General features: G+C 36.4%; 1 pseudogene; it reads left to right on the forward strand.

Moving 5' to 3' along the window:
• The first annotated feature begins 20,539 nt into the window (after window positions 1-20,539).
• On the forward strand, window positions 20,540-21,551 carry LOC137224562 (general transcription factor IIH subunit 3 pseudogene; annotated as a pseudogene).
• The last annotated feature ends 1,217 nt before the right edge of the window (window positions 21,552-22,768 follow it).

Consider the following 22,768-nt stretch of genomic DNA (forward strand, 5'->3'; position numbering starts at 1 on the left):
TAATTAATCATCCCACAAAATTAAAGAATTAATTAAAACTAATGCATCGTCTGGAGAGAGTGATCCCTTCTTAAATTGAAATGCATACTTATTATCCAGCCTTTTAGGTATTTTTGAGTTGAAAAAATAAATTAGTATAACAAACAATAATTAAAAGCTTATTGGATTGCTCAAATGTGACATTATCACTGATGTTGTGTGCAGTTTATTATTCAACAAAGCTTTTTTTTCTGTTCCAAACATACAGATGATTTATCTACTTGGGTACAAATGATGAAAATTCTATATACTTGAAATTATTTTACATTCAGTGATCATATTTCTCAAGATTAAACCAACATATCATAGAAATATTCTGACCCAATTCAACAAATCATAGACATATTCTGATTCAAGTGTAAACTGTTAAGTTATTTTTTTTCTTTTATAATATGTTTCTGCCAATTATCAATATTCAGCTAACTTTAACTTCTCCCTTTAACTTAGCCAAACCTAAGTAATTTAGCAATTTCTCAAACTCATTTTATCTTTTTACATCTCTTGCAGATGCTCAGACATAGAATTAGAAGTTTTTAAATGACTCAAAGCAAATAAAATCTGCATGGCAAGATTATGAGATGGTACTTCAAATATAGTTTTTAAAGATGTGGGTTAGCTTTATAGATGAAGAATACATCATTATTAAAGAATGCTCCACAATCATACTTGCATATGATATTTCACACTTAGCTTGTATAATCTGTAGCATAACAGAAACATCAAATCTCTTCATTTTCAAGCTAGTAGAGGTAATTATCTAAAGAGAGAAAGAAAAATGATATTCAGTATCATCAGGTGTATAACTTACATCATTATTCAGGGGTATAATTTCTATGAAATAAAAAGTACCATGCTGTTTTTCTGACAACAATAAGAAAATTAAACCATTATACATAATTTAAAAATTTCCAAAGCATAGGCAGTGTAAACAATTGATGAACTATATATAGTTTTGATGACTTTATTTCTACATTGCTTTATACCATGTAACATTCTAAAACAGGACATTATATATTCTTATTTTGAAATTTAAGTATTTTTTGAAATAGATATTATCATGAATAGAAAGCTTATCATCAGTTATGCTGGATTTCAGTTTTTTTCTAAGCAATGGGTAAGAACAGCTAGGCTAATAAAAATCATTGAATTTGGTTCTACTAAAGTTGATTTTCATAGGAAAGCCACAGGATCAGGATCCAGAGAACCAATTTCTTCTGTTTCTAAGACATCTACATGCCCTATAGTAAGACAGCAGAATTAATTTTGTAATCTTATGTCTGATTTATCTTGGCTCTTTAGTGTTTTTACTCATGTCTCCCTATTTTTACTTTGTACCCAGTTTTTGTTGCATCAAATTTTTTTCCATTATGAGGTGTTAGCTGTCATTGCTAGTGTGATTAGGAAATATAGTTATATTAATTCGATTGCTTTTTATATTCACAATCACAAGATGCACTGAAGAGCATCCCATCAATTCCTGTAATAAATCACTTTGAAATAAGTCAGAATAAAACTACAGAGTCAAGTGAAGTACAGAATAAGGATGATTTCCTTTATTTTGCCACTTGCTTACTGGGTCTCTTATTACTGTTCAAGTGTCTTGTGTGTGCTAGATGAATAATACAAAGGAAACAAGTAATCATTAGGCAGAAAGGAAGTTGAAAAAAAGTTGAATAAAGGAGTTCTCTCTATAAACATACTTTTTATAAGCAAGCTAAAATTTGTCTATTTTATATCATTTTATCCACTCCTTTTGAATAATCCAGATTTAGTACAACAACTGGTCTCCTTGGATGCTTTTTTTTTTTTTTTTTTTTTTTTTTTGCTGTATGTAGGCTTCTCACTGTTGTGGCCTCTCCCGTTGCAGAGCACAGGCTCTGGACACGCAGGTTCAATGGCCATGGCTCACGGGCCCAGCCGCTCCACGGCATGTGGGATCTTCCCGGACCAGGGCACGAACTCATATCCCCTGCATCGGCAGGCGGACTCTCAACCACTGCACCACCAGGGAAGCCCTCCTTGGATGCTTTTAAAGAAATTTCTTTACATGTGAGCACTTGTCCCAGTGGGCTTCTTTGCAAGAGTGTACCAATTAAGTCATTTTGAAACGGCAAGCAAGAAGAAAGTACAAAAAAACTTCACCTCAAGCAAAAGAGCACGTTTTATTCACAGAAATTTTTAAATGTGGGTAAAAACATCAGAATATATGATAAAACTGAATCACTGTTTGGATTTGAGTTACATTTTTGTAATATCAATCCTGAAACTTCATAGTATTAAAGCAAAAAATAATGATAAGCTGTGAAAAATATTTAACACATGTAATCTAAGAGAAAGGATTGATCAAGAAATATACAAGATTAGGTAACTATAATAATAGTAACATCAATATTAATTTTAAAATGTAAATAGCTCAAATTTTCTGAAATGTATAGATCTTATACAATTGCAATATAATCTTCAGACATTTTATGACATTAGGGTCATTTGTATCATTTATACAAACATGACTTAAGTAAAGCTGAAATTCTTTCCCAGAGGAAAATTTCAGTGAATATACAATAAATTATTATGATTATTAATTTGAACAAAATAAAATACTGAGAAACAAGTAGTATCCTTCCTTCCATTCCTCTCAGAGGATAATTATAAAAATAATTTTTATAGTCTACTTATAGTGCACACGAGCACTGATTTTGAAACGAAGCAGGACCCTATGGTCCTTGCCCTCATGTCCTCAGCCTGCCTTTTTTTCTGTGGAAAATCTTTAACCAAAGAATAAGTTTAATCAGAGAAATGAGAAAATGCAGAAGCACAGGAAAACAGTCAAAGGAGAACAAATAATAATAGTTTAGTCCTTAAGCAAAGTCAAGGACCTTTAATTCCTCTTCAAGGAGTATAGATAATATTCTGAGCCGTATCCTGCGAGCTGTCTTATACATACTAAATCCCACACCAGGTGGAAGAAGTTAACTACATTATGACCAGACTGTAGCCATGACATAAGCTGCCACAATTCTGAGAGCTAGCCTTAAAGAAATGGGAACAAACCGACCCTGGAACTGAAGATTAACTGTACTTAAAACAATCAAGATGACGCTGATCAGACCACCACAAGACTAATTTCAAGATGACTGTCAGAGCTGACTGTGCCGTTTCTGCACATAGCCCCCTCCCTTCACATATAAAATCTCTTGCCCACTGTTTGTCATTCAGGGCAGGAGGGAGCTGGCCTTTGGACAGGAGTCTGCTCCCCCTGGCCAGGTTGTTGGTATCCAAAATAAAGCAAACTTTCCTTTCCATCAGGCTTATCTCTTTTTTGGCTTCAGAAGGGAAAGCCGCTGGATCCCACTTTTGGTAAAAATTTCTCCTTTTTTCCTCTCATCACTCCACAGTCAGTACAATTATGTATGACTCTTACATCACAGTCTTGTATTGCTCAGCCTTTAAAATTTACGATTGAAGATCTCTTATCTTGAGAAAATTTGTCTTCCTGCTGTATTATTAAATACATTTGAATAATTCCTGCCTCAGATTATCTACCTGTAGAGCAATATATTAAAAGAATTTTAACAGTAACATTAGGACATTTAGAAGAAACAACTGAGCAATGGTGTAGAAGATGATGGAAGGGGAAGGTGTTTTTTCCACAGTCAGGATAAGCCAGAGGAGGATGCAGCAGGGATCCAGAGGAGAAATAATCAGAGATAAATACTCAGCAATAGTATGGACACAGCAAAGAGAAGAATTTTGAGAAAAAATTGAGATGCAAGAGGAGAATTGGAGATAAAATTGAAATGCTAAATTTGCAGTTTCCCCTCTTTCACCAAAAAAAGTTTCAATTTTTTTTTCAATATATGAGCAAATGAGGAGGAAATATTAAAGATAATTCTCAGGTGTATGGTGTTGACAACTAAGTAACAGATAGATGGATAGATAGATCAATAGATAGATAAAAAGTATTTTATGTAACTATGAATTACCAAAGGGAATATAGCCACTAGGTGCTTCAAAATATAAACTAAGCAGGCATATTTTATTTTGATTGATGATTTTATATTCATGACGGCATTTACAATTTTCAATGGGGCTGTCCAGGGAGAATGTATAAAATGAGAGAAGAAAACATAACAATAATAATACGTGGAAAACAGATGACAATTCCTTCAAGTACTTTACCACCACCTACAAATGGCCCTTTATGTATATCCTTCCTGCCTCTCTTATATCACATCTCAGTGTAAGATGTGCTTCTCTTCCTGCCCCAGATTAAGGTTGACCTTGTATTTCTTTAGGGGGACCATAAAATTGGCAATCAGGGAATAGTGATTTCAGGACCAGGGAGAAAAACACTGACTATTCAAAATTATATTAATACTCTAAAACACACAAAGAAAGTAAATATTAAGAAAGAGATCCACCAATATAAAATAGTATAGACAAAAATTACTTCCAATAATATTACACCAATAGAAAACATGAAATATTTGATCTATTTTTGAAAGTGATAAAATTATAACAAGTAAATTGAACTAATAAGAATGAATAGAAAATATAAACCAAATATATATCCTAGAAATAAAATCTGCAGCCATAAAAACAAATAACTCTTTATGTGGGTAAATCTTAGAATAGAGACCCAGAGAGAATGAGTGTATTATAATCAACTACTGTTAAATCCACTTAGAATACAATTTAGAAAAACAAAGTGTTTAAAAATTCAAGAAAGATATTGAGGTGGATATATTAAGAAGTACAAACTTTCAAGGAGTAGGAGTTTCATGAATATACAATGAAAGGAACAGAAGTGAATAAAATTCAAAAAGTGTGCTGAAAGTTTTTCATCAGGAAAGTAGCAAGTGCAGATTATGGGTCTCTGAGGTTCTTTTGTCAACCTAGTTATGGTTTGAGGGCTGGAAGTCTATGATAAATAGTATCTTCCCTTCCTACCAGGTTCTGAATTTTTAAAAATAATACAAATATGAGAATTTTTGAGGCCAACATTTTTATTACTGGTAAAGACTTGTTTGCAAGACGGGGTTTGGGTCTTTGGCCAGGTGTATTAATTAACTGATTCCCGGAATTAAGCACAATTCTTCATGCAGTTACAAATGAGGCTGGACACAGGCAAGACTATTCTATTGCTCAGGAAATCCTAAATATTTTTTTTTCTTTTTTTTTTTTTTTTTGCGGTGCGTGGGCCTCTCACTGTTGTGGCCTCTCCCGTTGCGGAGCACAGGCTCTGGACGCGCAGGCTCAGCAGTCATGGCTCACGGGCCCAGCCGCTCTGCGGCATGTGGGATCTTCCTGGACTGGGACACGAACCCATGTCCCCTGCATCGGCAGGTGGACTCTCAACAACTGCGCCACCAGAGAAGCCCTGGAATAGTGGGTTTTTTTAAGTGAAAATGGAAAGGATTGGCATCTGTTGGCCTTGGGAGACCTTGTCTCACTTTGTGATTGTAGTCATTTCTATAATGGAAAAAGCATAATATTCAGTATTAAACAGATGTGGAATCTCTTCCTTCCTCTGAATTTTACAAATACTTACGAAAGTATTAACACATGTATCTCTGCTTTATAAAGCCTGGCGATATTAAATAATACAATACTTACAAAGTTCTTTCCACAATGGCTAGACCATGGTGGATACCCTATAAATGTTAATTCTTCCTCTTCCTTTGTACGTCAGAGGTTGTTTCTCAGGATGTGTTCTGCACTCTTCCACAGCAAGTAAAACACTTTTTAAACATCAATAAAGAGTTCCCAGCATCTTTACTACATGTGTGTGGAAGGGAACAAATCCTGGCCAGGGGAATATTAACAGAAGTGGTGTAGGAATTTCTAGGAAGCCTAAGTCAGAAGAATGTGAATTTCTTATCTTTCCTTTTTTGTTGTTGTTAGCTGGAATGATTATGTTATTACTGAAACTTAAAGAGCCATGTTCAGTGACCTTAGGAATGGAGAACTATAGGGGAAAAATAAAATAAAACATATTTGGGTTTGTGAAATTGTCAAGATACTGGGCATGGAGCATGATTTTTACATGAAAGGACAAGTTCCCATGTCTTAAATCACAATTATAATGGGCTTCTGATGACTCCTAGCTAAATATAATCCACTTTCAATCTCCCTCTTTCCTTATCTAATGTAATATTATATTTCTTCTGCAAGTAACACCCTTAATCATATAACTATTCCAGTCATTGCTTTCAGATTATATTTCATCTTTTGGTTAGTTAATGTTTAATGAGGACCTGTTATGTGACAAGTCTATCTAAATTGTATAGACACAAGGGTCAACACATCAGACTAAAATCCCTCTCTCAGATATCTTATATTTAAGTTGAAGAAAATAGAAGGTAAACAAATGACTAAGGAAATTTATATTATGTCATCTGGTGATAGTGTATTGAAGAAAAAGTAAACAGAAAAGAGAAAGAGTAAAGGTCAAGGTTGTGGGAGGATTGTGAAAATGGAGTTGTACTTTGAAATAAGGAATTCAGGAAAGGGCTCAATAGGAAAATATTAATTGTACCATGACTTGAGAAGAGAAGAAACCAAAATATGTGGATATGAGGGAGAAAATCATGACAAGTGCCAATTATCTGAGTTGGTAGTGTGTCTGGGAATGGAGAAAAACATGGAGACCAGCTAAAGCTGGAAAAAAAATCAGTAAAGGTGAGACAGAAAGGAAATAAATTTAGAACTGTGAGAAAAGGGCTCAGAATCTCCTCTAAATATGCACTTTTGTTCTTGACCTTTTCTTTACATAAAATATTTTTTAACATTGAACTCTTTTGAAATTCTGGATATCCTACAAGTTTTCAAATGCATTTTCTTCTAGAAGCCCTTTCTGATACCCTTGTCCAGGTGACAGCTACTCATTGACAATATCCTGATGATTTGATTGCACTTTTAATACGCCTTGCTGAAGTCTGGCTATAACTAAGTAACTTAACCATCTCACCTGATAGACTGTTTGCTGAAGGTACAGATTGAACTATATCATTTTTCATTCAATATGAATTAGAACCAAAAAAAACTCATCATGTATGGATCTATGCTTTTATATATGCATGTATCTGACTAACCAAGATGCCATTTTATTATCTTACACTTTAGCGTAAGTCTTTTGAGGTAATTAGAATAATTGTTTCTTTATATCAGAGCATGTTAGAATTCTAGTTAATTATGCACAAACTTGCTTAGTGGAGACCATCAAAGAGAAAAGTATAAATAGAAATGTTTTCTTCAGGCTATAAATAAGGACTAATGAAACGACTCTACCTCACAGATTTTTGTCCAAGCACACTAATTACTGCTGTCTTTATTTTGACTGGCCTTTTAGTAGTTTCAGTCTCCTTGTGTGGAGAAACTGTTGTACAGAAGAGAGATTTTCATGATATCAGAATAAACCTGAGGTTTGTGGAAAATCTCAGTCTCCTTTTACACATTACTTTTCTCCTCATTTTAAAGTCCCACCTGGATTTAGAGCAAGCTTCCAAGCGAGACTAAAGTTCTGTTGGCTTCATTTTCCCCACAAAAGTCTTTCAATAGTGAAAATCTTTGATCAACCTGCAAGGATACCATTATTTCTCTGAGGGATGAAGGGGATAAAAACAAAATTCATCACAGAAAAATGACCAACAGAGAAACCCTCTCATACACACCCAAGTCACACACACAAACACATAGAACTGATCTGAAGGTTATTATGGCCACAATAGAGGTTGAGCTTAAAATCTTCCGAAGCCTACAAAATGTATAGAAGTAATTCCTTATGATAGAAGTAATTCCTTATGATACTGGTTAAAGCTTAATTTTGGATAACTAGTTTTTTTATAAAAGTGAGAATTTCATCTATTATCAACTCACGTGGGCAGGAAAATATTATCCTATGAATTGAAATCCTTATGATGACATGGTAGGAACCAACTAATGAATTATTGTGTTAACACAGATTAAGATGATATTCCCTTTAAGAAATAATAAACTACATAGAAGAGAGGAAAAGAAAAGGTATACACTATTTCAACTGTTCTTAATTTTTTAAAATGTTATCATGATTTTCCAGAAATTTATTCAAGCACATGCATGAATATTATTGCTTTTTGTCCTATGAAACAAATTACTTATAGCTTTTTACAAACATTATTTTCCTGAATTGAGCAATTTTCTCCATTAGCTTTGCTGTGGGCATCCAATATCATAGCAATTACAGAGAGATTGTTCAATGAATACTAATTGCTAACAAAAATCAATGAGACTTTGCATTACCTCTTCATGTAAAAACCATGGTTTCCTTTATCACATTATTATGGTCATTATTTGCTAATTCTTGCTGTGAATTCTGATTGATTGATTTTAAAAATCTAGAACATAGGATAATTTACTTGGATTCTTGTACTGCTTGACATAAAAGGAATGAGTCTACTGGTGTATTCTCTAAAGCTTCCTTCAGATTTGTTACAAGATCAGACTCTTTGTCATCTATAAAATTAGCAAAAGAAGAGATTTCATTACAGAAGTATGCCAGTTCTTTGCTTTATTTCCTTTATGTATCAGGGAAGCATAACCACTGTGAATGTTCTGAATAAGGGATTGCAAGAGGTATATCACACACACTTGGAGGAGAAGATGGGACAATAATGTCTGGAAGGTGGAGCTAAAAGTTCAGAGAAAAGTTACTCATCAGTGCTCTTGAAGCACTGGGATCTGGAGAAAAGTTTGAGCTTTCTGGTCTGTCCAGATGCCCCAGAGGAACTACAAAGGAGAGCTAGTAGGAAGTGCTACCTCTGTGCCCTTTGGTGGGCCTGGGTCCATTGTGGGTCATCAGGGCATTAGGAAAAAAGGGTTGGACTATTAATAGGAGGAAGCCAGGACAAGCTGGAATCCACTAAGATCTCTGCGTCTGGTTCTCATTCATGTAGTTGTGAAACCTTCATAAAACAGTGGCTCCTGCTTCACCTCCAGCTTCCAAACCTCATGGCAATGTTTTTTAGATCAACTCCAACTCAAAACCATACAGAGGAGGGGACAATGGGCAACATAGTTCCAGGTGAGACAAGGTAGACACAATGACAAATCACCACATGAAGCATTTCTGGTTTTCTACTTTCCTAGTGAAGTTTTGTAAATGTGTGCTCCAATGTGTAAATGTGTTTTTCAAAGGTTAAATTTTGGTTTCGATTACATCTAATAATAAACTGTGTATGCATATGTATGTATATATGAAATGATATGAGAGGTGATTAAACTGACCAGGAAAATAGAAGAGAAGAGTGGAGAAAAAGATGAGGATTTTTTCTAATAAAAGGAATTAAATGATTTTTCAATAGGTGATGACTATTTGAAAAGAGATTAAAATCTTTTATAAAAAACATTCATCATGAAGACTTAAAAATAAATGAGTGGGGCAGTAAAAAGACAAATTTGATAATAATTTATATGATACTGGGTTTGGATCTTAGGAAGTTTTCTAGCCCTCAGATATAACCTATAGTCTGCAAGAACATCTGCGTCAATAATGATGATGTATTTTGCCCTTCACCTTGACTACTACTGTCCTTGGCTTATGATGTGAATAAGGAAAAAGAGCCCAATTAATGGTTTTACTTCAAACCTCAAAAGTCATTATGTAAACACCTCCACATTCTATGATTTTAAGTCAGACTACTTTGAGAATGTTTGCTAGGATTACCCCAGACTGCGTCATTTTGGGTACAATCCTAGGAAAAGTTAATTGGGGAGTAGGAAAATGAGATAGAGAGGAAAGGAAGACAATACAGGGCATGTTAAGAAGCAAGTTCCCAGGGTGGGCAAATGGGACTCTATCTGACTTGGGACGGCTGGGACACTGCGTGGGGACTGCTTGTGAGTTACCCATCTGAGAAGAGGGGAAGATGGTTATCTATTCACCAACTCCCTTTCCTTGTTGTTAAGAACTTGTTCCAAGGTGCTTCAACTCTTCAGCAACTATGTTCTTTTGGCATGTGGAGCTTGCTTTTACATACAGAGAAGCCTGGTTTCTCCCTCAGAAAGAAACCACTAGTGTACATACATAGATTGAAACTCAAAAAGCCATAAGCAGGTCACAACAACATCTGTTATGGAGGATTTTCTCCCCTCCTCTCCCCAGAAGTTCTTCCCACATAAAAAAGTTTCCAAGTGAGACTATCTCATGAAAGAGTGGGAAAATATTATTTGATTTCATTAAAGTTGTTTAAATATTTAGGGGTTTAGAAAAGAAAAAGTCTATTTGTAGACAGTTCATTTTCTATAAACCTCAAAATCAAAATCTCATAAGTGAATTTTATTTGAAATACAATTTAGTTTATGAACATTGGTTGCCAAAACTGTTTTCTAGTACCACACGTTCTGCTATAAAATGACTAGTACAGGAAATAATACTTAAATATATAGAAGCAAAAATAAAAACTGAAAATTTATAGTAAATAAAATCATTAACACATGTATGCAAATATTTTTATTATTATTATTATTTTAATTTTGGTCACATCGCATGACTCACAGGATCTCAGTTCCCTGACCAGGGATTGAACCGTGGCCACAGACGGCTGAACCCTAACCACTAGACCACCAGGGAACTCCCTATGCAAATATATTCTAGTGTATGTGCACTTGTCAAAACAAGTTAAAGAAACTCATTTACCAATATAGAATCAACATAGCCCAAACCTGTATACAGAGATGATTGAGGACAGGGGATCAACTTGACACTAACAGGCAGAAATTTGAATTCCAGTTCTCACTCTCATTAACAATGTTTTTGAAAAGCTCTATTTCATAAAAAGTTTTTATATGAAAAATAAAAAGTTTGGTTAATGAATTTCTATTTTCCTGCCCTGAAACATTTGCTATGTTTCTAAGAAGGCTCAACTCGTCTCAAATATTCTAATGATATCCAACTAGGACTATTTATTGAGCTCTCCTATGGGATCAGTCAGATAAATTTAAACAAATTTAGCCTACAAATTTCCATAAAGAAATTTTTTTGGATGAAGTAGATGTTTAGCTGAGGGTTTTGCTTTATAAATATGGATCAAAATATTGCATAATTATGAAACAATTTATTAATTTTGAGAATTAATGAAATGTCAGAGAAAATAAATGACCACTCTCTTCTTTGATTCCCTTTAAAAAATGTGCCAAATGAGACAAAAACAGTAGCTTTGTCTGTAACCATCAATTTTCACCAACTCAATATGACCCCAATGCTTAAAGGTATCACTCACATTGTTCTATTGGCAATGAATTTTCTCTGACATTATAAAATACAGTGATTCCCTGATCCCTGGTGACCACAGTAGTTAACTTGTTCAGTCATGCCTGTAACAGTTCCTTCAGTACATTAGAAAAATTACTTAGGGATAATGTTCTCAAATCACATTGCCCAAACTAACTGTTCAAGAGATCATTATTGCCCTAGCCTAGAGAAAATACAAGTGTATTAATAAACATGTACATCCATGTTATGAATTGCTGTTTTATGTATATGGTGATGACTATAGAGGAGGAGAGAACTTAGATCTCTTCTAGAGAATGTTGGTAGAATTCCTAATCCTTTTATTTACTTTATTCTAGAAATATTCTGTAAGGTACTCTAGGCAAATTACAGTTCAGTCATAACTCTGAGCTAAAAATTAAGAATCATGGTTTACAGGAGGATTAATACTACTATAAACACTCACAATGGTGCAGGATCAAGAGTCAAGAAGTCACTGACTTGGAGTACATCAAAACTATGATTTAGAGAGTTAAAAGATTGATTGTAGAAAAGCCCAGCTGAAAAAATAAAAAGATATCAACATAGGTAGAAGAGCATACAAATTCTCCGTAGCCCTTTCTGCTTGTGGATAAAAGCTTAAGGCTTAAAAAAGAAATAAAAATGCTAATAGATCATTTTCTATGTTTTAACAGGAATATTTAACATTTCAGAAATGTCAACTAGCATACCAGACTGTATTTCTATGTTTTAGCATGATTTTATCCGCTATAAAAAAAAAAAGACTATTAATAAATTAAACAATTCCAAATGAAATCAATTTGTTTCACACAGAAGTTCTTTGAATAAAACTGATGTCTGAGTTTCTACTGGAAACTTACTATCCTATAGAACTTCTGATGTGTGTACACAAAAACATTGTATATATTTTCAAATATTATTTTTTTCCAGTACCTCCTCTGGCACAAATAATTTTGAAGAGTGAGGGGATTTTATTCTTGGTAAATGTTGTCTATCCAATGGGAAATAAAGAGTAACAATTATTTCTGGATTGTCATCAATAATCTAAACTGCTTAAATTTATTATAACACCTCAACCTTAAAAAAAATAAAGGTAATATCTCATGAAGGATGCTGTAGCATATATTTTTGTCTTCTAAGATTTCTAAACATGCTTGGTTTCATCAGTTTACTTCAAAATGTAGATGTTTCAGAGTTCAGAGGACTGACTCAAGATTCATGTTTCTATATGTCTATGCTAAGAAAGGATTAGGAGACTAACATATATGGAATGGTAGAATAAGAAACTCCAGAAATCCACTCCTCCAGAAAAGCAATGTAAACATTGACAAAAACTTCAAAATCAATATTCTCAGAACTCTAGAAATTAACCAAAACTTGCAACCTTCCAAGGACTATTTATTTAAGGAAAAAATGGTTGAATATCAGTAAGAACAGTGAGGTTTGTTGTATTTTAAGTTTCCCTTATTCTCATCCATGCTCCAAAATTTCCTCTCTCCAATAGATTCTCAAACACAGTAGCTATAAAAAGCAGCATCCCAGAAGCAACTTGAAGAGCAAGTTTGGAACTCACCAAAAAGCCTGGAATCCTGCCACGATGTGTCCTATTTGGCAGCTCTCCAGAGACCAGCACTTGTTTTTATTTTTGTTTTGTTTTGTTTTTCCCTGGCACAGAGTTCATGTAATACAAAGTCTGACTCCATTTTTATGCTTGACCACTGACAGCTTTTACAGCTGACCTCTACCTCTTTCCCTCTGGCCCACATGTGTGAAAGCTGATAAGAGAGCCAAAGAGCTCCCTCCTTTGGTGCTGGTGAGATTTTAAACCATGCAAAGCCCTGTCCACATGTAAGCACCCATACCATTACAACAGCAAACCCCCCAAAACTGTCTACTATTATTTTTTAATCAAGCCATTTTGGACAAACTTAAGAGGACAGTCCTGTTGTCCTCATAAAGCCTCATTATATAAAAATAATAAATCTTTCATATCCCCTTGGAGTGGGTTTGTGGCATCTTCAGTCTTGAGACCTGAAACAAATTTTGGGTAAGGGAGTCCATACTACCACTGCAGGAAGGACTAAACAAGGTCGTGAAGACCACGACCAAGGTCTTTCTTCTCTTGCTTTGGTTTGCTGTCTCTACTGTCTGCTGATGAGCATGAACTTAGAGCTGCTTCTTACTGGGTAGCTAGCACTTTAAGCTGTGGTACTTTGTGCATATCTGCTGAGTTTTACCAGGCCTCTGTTATAGATTTAAGTGACCTAAGTCAGAAGTTTTGATAAATGACATTTTGGGAGAGGAGTACAGGACTAGAGGCTCCTCAAAGTGGCCCTGGGTCTTCTGTCTCAGCCCAGACTTATCTGTATATCTTAGAATGAAACATGTCTCAAGTCCAACATAATTCATGAAGGATGTTAACAGAAGGAAAATAAGTATGCCCAAGGACGAGGGGAAGATGGCAGAAGAGTAAGATGCAGAGATTACCTTCCTCCCCACAGATACACCAGAAATACATCTACACATGGAATAACTCCTACAGAACACCTACTGAACACTGGCAGAAGACCTCAGACCTCCCAAAAGGCAAGAAATTCCCCACGTACCTGGGTAGGACAAAAGAAAAAAGAATAAACATAGACAGAAGGATAGGGACGGGACCTGCAACAGTGGGAGGGAGCTGTGAAGGAGGAAAGGTTTCCACACACTAGGAAGCCCCTTCGCGGGCGGAGACAGTGGGTGGCGGCGGGGGGAAGCTTCAGAGCCGCGGAGGAGACCACAGCAACAGGGGCGCAGAGACCAAAGCGGAAAGATTCCCACACAGAGGACAGGTGCAGACCAGCACTCACCAGCCCGAGAGGCTTGTCTGCTCACCCGCCGGTATGGGCGGCGCTGGGAGCTGGGGTTCGGGCTCCGGTAGGAGCACAGGGAGAGGACTGGGGTTGGCGGCGTGAACACAGCCTGCAGGGGGTTAGTGCACCACGGCTAGCTGGGAGGGAGTCTGGGGAAAAGTCTGCACCTGTTGAAGAGTCAAGAGACTTTTGCTTCCCTCTTTGTTTCTTGGTGCGCGAGGAGAGGGGATTAAGAGCGCTGCTTAAAGGAGCTCCAGAGACGGGCGCGAGACGCGGCTAAAAGCGCGGACCTGAGACGGACATGAGACGCTAAGGCTGCTGCTGCCGCCACCAAGAAGCCTGTGTGCGAGTACAGGTCACTATCCACACCCCTCTTCCGGGAAGCCTGTGCAGCCTGCCACTGCCAGGGTCCCGGGATCCAGGGACAACTTCCCCGGGAGAACGCACAGCACGCATCAGGCTGGTGTAACATCACACCGGCCTCTGCTGCCACAGGCTCACCCTGCACTCTGTGCCCCTCCCTCCCCCCGGCCTGAGTGAGCCAGAGTCCCTGAAGCAGCTGCTCCTCTAACCCCGTCCTGTCTGAGCGAAGAACAGATGCTCTCCCGCAACCCACATGCAGACGCGGGGCCAAATCCAAAGCTGAGCCCCGGGAGCTGTGAGAACAAAGAAGAGAAAGGGAAATCTCTCCCAGCAGCCTCAGAAGCAGCGGATTAAAGCTCCACAGTCAACTTGATGTACCCTGCATCTGTGGAATACATGAATAGACAGCAAATCATCCCAAATTAAGGAGGTGGACTTTGAGAGCAAGATTTATAATTTTTTCCAATTTTCCTCTTTTTGTGAGGGTGTATGTGTATGCTTCTGTGTGAGATTTTGTCCGTATAGCTTTGCTTCCACCATTTGTCCTAGGGTTCTGTCCGGCCTTTATTATTTTTTTTTTTTAATTTTTTTCTTAATATTTTTTTTTATTTTAATAACTTTATTTTACTTTATCTTCTTTCTTTCTATATTTCTTTCCTTCTTTCTTTCTTCCTTCCTTCCTTCCTTCCTTCCTTCCTTCCTTCCTTCCTTCCTTCCTTTCTTTCTTTCTTTCTTTCTTTCTTTCTTTCTTTCTTTCTTTCTTTCTTTCTTTCTTTCTTTCTTTCTTTCCATCCTTCCCTCCTTTAGACAACAAATCACCTCAAATTGAAGAGGTGGACTTTGAGAACATTTATGATTTTTTCCCCTTTTCCTCTTTTTGTGAGTGTGTATGTGTATGCTTCTGTGTGAGATTTTGTCTGTATAGCTTTGCTTCCACCATTTGTCCTAGGGTTCTATCCGTCCATTTTTTTGTTTGTTTTGCTTTGTTTTAATTTTTTTCTTTTTTTCTTAATATTTTTTTATTTTAATAACTTTATTATATTTTATCTTACTTTATTTTTTTTTACTTTATCTTCTTTCTTTCTTTTTTTCCTTCCTTCCCTCCTTCCTTCTTTCCTTCTTCCCTCCCTCTGTCTTTTCTTTCTTTCTTTCCTTCTCTCTTTCTTTCTTTCTTCCTTTCATTCTACTTCTACTAATTCTTTCTTTCTACTTTTTCTCCCTCTTATTCTGAGCCGTGTGGATGAAAGGCTCTTGGTGCTGCAGCCAGGAGTCAGTACTGTGCCTCTGAGGTGGGAGAGCCAACTTCAGGACCCTGGTCCACAAGAGACCTCCCAGCTCCACATAATATCAAATGGCAAAAATCTCACAGAGATCATCATTTCAACACCAGCACCCAGCTTCACTCAATGACCAGCATGCTACAGTGCTGGACACCCAATGCCAAACAACTAGCAAGACAGGAGCACAGCACCACCCATTAGCAGAGAGGCTGCCTAAAATCATACTAAGTCCACAGACACCCCAAAACACACCACCAGACGTGGACCTGCCCACCAGAAAGACAAGATCCAGCCTCATCCACCAGAACACAGGCACTAGTCCCCTCCACCAGGAAGCCTACACAACCCACTGAACCAACCTTAGCCACGGGGGACAGACACCAAAAACAATGGGAACTATGAACTGGCAGCCTGCAAAAGGGAGATCCGAAACACACTAAGATAAGCAAAATGAGAAGACAGAAAAACACACAGCAGATGAAGGAGCAAGATAAAAACCCACCAGTCCTAACAAATGAAGAGGGAATGGCAGTCTACTTGAAAAAGAATTCAGAATAATGATAGTAAAGATGATCCAAAATCTTGGAAATGGAATAGACAAATGCAAAAAACATTTAACAAGGACCTAGAAGAACTAAAGATGAAACAAACAACAATGAACAATACAGTAAATGAAATTAAAAATACTCTAGATGGGATCAATAGCAGAATAACTGAGGTAGAAGAACGGATAAGTGACCTGGAAGATAAAATAGTGGAAATAACTGCTGAAGATCAGAATAAAGAAAAAAGAATGAAAAGACCTGAAGACAGTCTGAGAGACCTCTGGGACAACATTAAGTGCACCAACATTCGAATTATAGGGGGTCCAGAAGAAGAAGAGAAAAAGAAAGGGACTGAGAATATATTTGAAGAGATTATAGTTGAAAACTTCCCTAATATGGGAAAGGTAATAGTTAATCAAGTCCAGGAAGCACAGAGAGTCCCATACAGGATAAATCCAAAGAGAAATAGGCCAAGATACATATTAATCAAACTATCAAAAATTAAATACAAAGAAAACATATTAAAACAGGAAGGGAAAAACAACAAACAACACACAAGGGAATCCCCATAAGGTTAACAGCTGATCTCTCAGCAGAAACTCTGCAAGCCAGAAAGGACTGGAAGGACATACTTAAAGTGATGAAGGAGGAAAACATGCAACCAAGTTTACTCGACCCAGCAAGGATCTCATTCAGATTTGTTGGAGAAATTAAAACCTTTACAGACAAGCAAAAGCTGAGAGGGTTCAGCACCACAAAACCAGCTTTACAACAAATGCTAAAGGAACTTCTCTAGGCAAGAAACACAAGAGAAGGAAAAGACCTACAAAAACAAACCCAAAACAATTAAGAAACTGGGAATAGGAATATACATATCGATAGTTGCCTTAAATGTGAATGGACTAAATGCTTCCACCAAAAGACACAGGTTGGCTGAATGGATACCAAAACAAGACCCATATATGTGCTGTCTACAAGAGACCCACTTCAGACCTAGAGACACATACAGACTGAAAGTAAGGGGATGGAAAAAGATATTCCATGCAAATGGAAACCAAAAGAAAGCTGGAGTAGCAATTCTCATATCAGACAAAATAGACTTGAAAATAAGGACTATTAAAAGAGACAAAGAAGGACACTACATAATGATCAAGGGATCGATCCAAGAAGAAGATATAACAATTGTAAATATTTATGCACCCAACATAGGAGCACCTCAATGCATTAGGCAAATACTAACAGCCATAAAAGGGGAAATCGACAGTAACACATTCATAGTAGGGGAATTTAACACCCCACTTTCACCAATGGACAGATCATCCAAAATGAAAATAAATAAGGAAACACACGCTTTAAATAATATATTAAACAAGATGGACTTAATTGATATTTATAGGACATTCCATCCAAAAGCAACAGAATACACATTTTTCTCAAGGGCTCATGGAACATTCTCCAGGATAGATCATATCTTGGGACACAAATCAAGCCTTGGTAAATTTAAGAAAATTGAAATTGTATCAAGTGTCTTTTCCGACAACAATGCTATGAGACAAGATATCAATTACAGGAAAAGATCTGTAAAAAATACAAACACATGGAGGCTAAACAATACACTACTTAGTAACGAAGTGATCACTGAAGAAATCAAAGAGGCAATCAAAAAATACCTAGAAACAAATGACAATGGAGACGCGACGACCCAAAACCTATGGGATGCAGCAAAAGCAGTTCTAAGAGGTAAGTTTATAACAATACAATCCTACCTTAAGAAATAGGAAACATCTCGAATAAACAACCTAGCCTAGCACATAAAGCAATTAGAGAAACAAGAACAACAAAAACCCAAAGCTAGCAGAAGGAAAGAAATCATACAAATCAGAGCAGAAATAAATGAAAAAGAAAGGAAGGAAATGATAGCAAAGATCAATAAAACTAAAACCTTGTTCTTTGAGAAGATAAACAAAATTGATAAACCATTAGCCAGACTCATCAAGAAAAAAATGGAGAAGACTCAAATCAATAGAATTGGAAAGGAAAAAGGAGAAATAACAACTGACACTGCAGAAATACAAAAGATCATGAGAGATTACTACAAGCGACTCTATGCCAATAAAATGGACAACCTGGAAGAAATGGACAAATTCTTAGAAATGCACAACCTGCCAAGACTGAACCAGGAAGAAATAGAAAATATGAGCAGACCAATCACAAGCACTGAAATTGAAACTGTGATTTAAAATCTTCCAACAAACAAAAGCCCAGGACCAGGTGGCTCCACAGGTGAATTCTATCAAACATTTAGAGAAGAGCTAACACCTATCCTTCTCAAACTCTTCCAAAATGTAGCAAAGGGAGGACCACTCCCAAACTCATTCTATGAGGCCACCATCTCCCTGATACCAAAACCAGACAGGGATGTCACAAAGAAAGAGAACTACAGGCGAATATCACTGATGAACATAGATGCAAAAATCCTCAACAAAATACTAGCAAACAGAATCCAACAGCACATTAAAAGGATCATACACCATTCTCAAGTGGGGTTTATTCCAGGAATGCAAGGATTCTTCAATATACGCAAATCAATCAATGTGATAAACCATATTAACAAATTTGAAGGAGAAAAACCATATGATCATCTCAATAGATGCAGAGAAATCTTTTGACAAAATTCAACGCCATTTATGATAAAAACCCTGAAGAATGTAGGCATAGAGGGAACTGTCCTCCACATAACAAAGGTCATATATGACAAACCCACAGCCAACATCGTCCTCAATGGTGAAAAACTGAAAGCATTTCCACAAAGATCAAGAACAAGACAAGTTTGCCCACTCTCACCACTCTTACTCAACATAGTTTTGGAAGTTTTAGCCATGGCAATCAGAGAAGAAAAGGAAATAAGAGGAATCCAAATCGGAAAAGAAGAAGTAAAGCTGTCACTGTTTGCAGATGACATGATACTATACATAGAGAATCCTAATGATGCTACCAGAAAACTACTAGAGCTAATCAATGAATTTGGTAAAGTAGCAGGAAACAAAGTTAATGCACAGAAATCTCTGGCATTCCTATACACTAATGATGAAAAATCTGAACGTGAAATCAAGAAAACACTCCCATTTACCATTGCAACAAAAAGAATAAAATATCTAGGAATAAACCTACCTCAGGAGACAAAAGACCTGTATGCAGAAAATTATAAGACACTGATGAAAGAAATTAAAGATGATACAAATAGATGAAGAGATATACCATGTTCTTGGATTGGAAGAGTCAACATTGTGAAAATGACTCTACTACCCAAAGCAATCTACAGATTCAATGCAATCCTTATCAAACTGCCACTGGCATTTTTCACAGAACTAGAACAAAAAATTTCACAATTTGTATGGAAACACAAAAGTCCCCGAATATCCAAAGCAATCTTGGAGTCATGTACCAAAATGTTCATTGCAGCTCTATTTACAATAGCCCGGAGATGGAAACAACCTAAGTGTCCATCACCGGAAGAATGGATAAAGAAGATGTGGCACATATATACAATGGAATATTACTCAGCCATAAATATAAACAAAACTGAGCTATTTGTAATCAGGTGGATAGACCTAGAGTCTGTCATACAGAGTGAAATAAGTCAGAAAGAGAAAGACAAATACCGTATGCTAACACATATATATGGAATTTAAGAAAAAAAATGTCATAAAGAACCTAGGGGTAAGACAGGAATAAAGACACAGACCTACTAGAGAATGGACTTGAGGATATGGGGAAGGGGAATGGTAAGCTGTGACAAAGCGAGAAAGAGGCATGGACATCTATACACTACCAAATGTAAGGTAGATAGCTAGTGGGAAGCGGCCGCATAGCTCAGGGAGATCAGCTCGTTGCTTTGTGACTGCCTGGAGGGGTGGGATAGGGAGCGTGGGAGGGAGGGAGACGCAAGAGGGAAGAGATATGGGAACTTATGCATATGTATAACTGATTCACTTTGTTATAGAGCAGAAACTATCATACCATTGTAAAGCAATTATACTCCAATAAAAATGTTAAAAAAAAATATGTCCTATGTGTTATATGGGCTCATTGGATGGTCACAAATGTGGAGGGAAAACAGTCAATATTTGAAGAGATATAATTATTTAAAATTTGAGAATGCAAGTGGCTGTGTGCTGAGGGACCCGGGCTGCCATGGTCTCAGACGAAGATGAATTGAATCTTCTAGTTATCGTAGTTAATACCAGCCTAATTTGGTGGCGAAAGCAAGCATTAAAGTAATCTCAGTTTACTTTATCAAAATGCGTAAACACAGTGATGGTGTTAGGAAACTCTCATTTATTCATGAATCGTTCCAACAAACTTGCTGTGATAGCAAGTCACATTCAAGAAACTCAATTCTTATATCCCGGAAAGAATGGCAGACTTGGAGACTTCTTTGGAGACTCTGGCAACGCTTTTTCTGAATTTAATCCCTCAGGAAGTGAAGATGAAAATATGAGTTGTTAACTTCAGCAAATGAAATTATTGTTGAAGAGATAAAAGATCTAATGACCAAGAATGACATAGAGGGTCAACATACAGAAGCTCTGCTGGCAGGATACCTCGCCAAAGTTGTTTGCTACATTCATGGAATGAACAAGGAGGTTAAAGATAATCAGGAAATGAAATTGTCTATTGGGTGATTAAGGCTGCAGAAGACAGTGTGTTGCAATATATGAACTTCATGAATGTCAGCTTTGCAGCACAGAAGCAGAATATTTTGATTGGTGCCTGCGTGTTAGACTCTGATTCAGGACTCCTCCAAAAGGCTTGTGACATCACAGGGGGACTGTACTTGAAGGTGCCTCAGAGGCCCTTCCTTCTGCAGTATTTACTGTGAGTTTTTCTTCCTGATCAAGATCAGAGATCTCAGTTAATCCTCCCACCCCCAATTCTTGTTGACTACTGGGCTACTTGCTTCTGTCATCGAAATCTCATTGAAATAGGCTACATCTATTCTGTCTGCTTGTCAGTATTCTGCAATTTCAGTCCTATCTGCACTACATGCAAGACAGCCTTTAAGATTTCTCTACCTCCAGTACTGAAGGCCAAGAAAAAGTAACTAAAAATGTCTGCATGATAGTAAAAATTGTTTCTCCATCACTTAGAGCTATTAATAGAAATTATATGGCAGAATCTATATTAGGAAGGTTCTGAAAAAAAGAGATATGTGTAAGATAATTTTTAATGAACTTTCTTACAGGAAATATTGTAAAACATCATCCTCATCCTGTGTTTCTGGGGAGCTGATTTATTGGAGGCAGTCGTTCTATGCAATATACCCTAAAATCTTTTCTGACTGTTTTTTGTCCAGAAATGGGTTAAGAGAAAGCACAAATTGTGACTAGATGATCGTTTGTCAAAGACAGTCTGTGCTGACTGATTATAGGTGTCAGAACCTACCCATCTAGGTTCCTACTATGAAATGTACAACATGAAATTTGAATGCAATTTTGGAAAAAGTGACTATTTATGGAGTAATGGCATTAATCAAGATAGAACATCTTACTTGAATCAACACAACTTTGACAATAATCAAGTAAATAAAATCCTTATTTTCTAGATTGAGATTTAGCTCCAGATATCAGCAGATATTTATTCTTTTGTCTGACATCAGTACATGTTTAGACAGAGTCATCCAAATGATAGTTTGTCACTGAATATCTCTAAAAGCTGATTTTAAATGAATAAGGAGAGTGAGTGCAGTAGTCTGGTAGCAACTTTTTCTTTAGAAACAGTTGTGTGAAGAGCTTGTTTGTGAAAGCTAATGTCTAGGTTTTGAGGGGGAATTTCTTGGGGAGAATGGCTTCTTTACATTTAAGTATTGCCCCCTCATAGAATTCATCCCTTTTTTTAATGAGGAGGGGAAAAGCATTAATACTGAAGAACTGCTCTCTAGAAGCTTTGGACTTAATACTGTAAACTTCAATAAGTTCAAAAGAAAAATTATTTGTAATTTCAACAATAAAAAACTTATTTTTCTATGTAACCTTGAAGTTATTAAAAGTCCTTTTAAATTCCAGCATAGTGTAGACAGGATTTTCAGGAATGGGGGCTGGTTTGATTTGTTTTTTAAAAGTATATTGACACAAATCTATTTGTGTATACAACCTTGTATATAAATAAGATTTTATTTTTCTCTTGATACCATCTCAGAAACTGAGTTTCATTTAAGTAATTTGGTGTTTGTTTAGATTATTTCAGGTAGATTTTGTATTCTGGATTTACGATTTTGTTAACAAATACCCAAAGATTTTGGTGATCACTTTCCAATGATTTGTTAATCCTTGAGTTTAAGAATCTGTTTGTCTTTAAAAAATAATATTCAGTATTTCACAGCCTAACTAATTGTAATGGGGATCACTATTTTAAGTCTAG

The sequence above is a fragment of the Pseudorca crassidens genome, chromosome 5 (genome assembly GCF_039906515.1).
Source record: "Pseudorca crassidens isolate mPseCra1 chromosome 5, mPseCra1.hap1, whole genome shotgun sequence".
Classification (NCBI taxonomy): Eukaryota; Metazoa; Chordata; class Mammalia; order Artiodactyla; family Delphinidae; genus Pseudorca; species Pseudorca crassidens.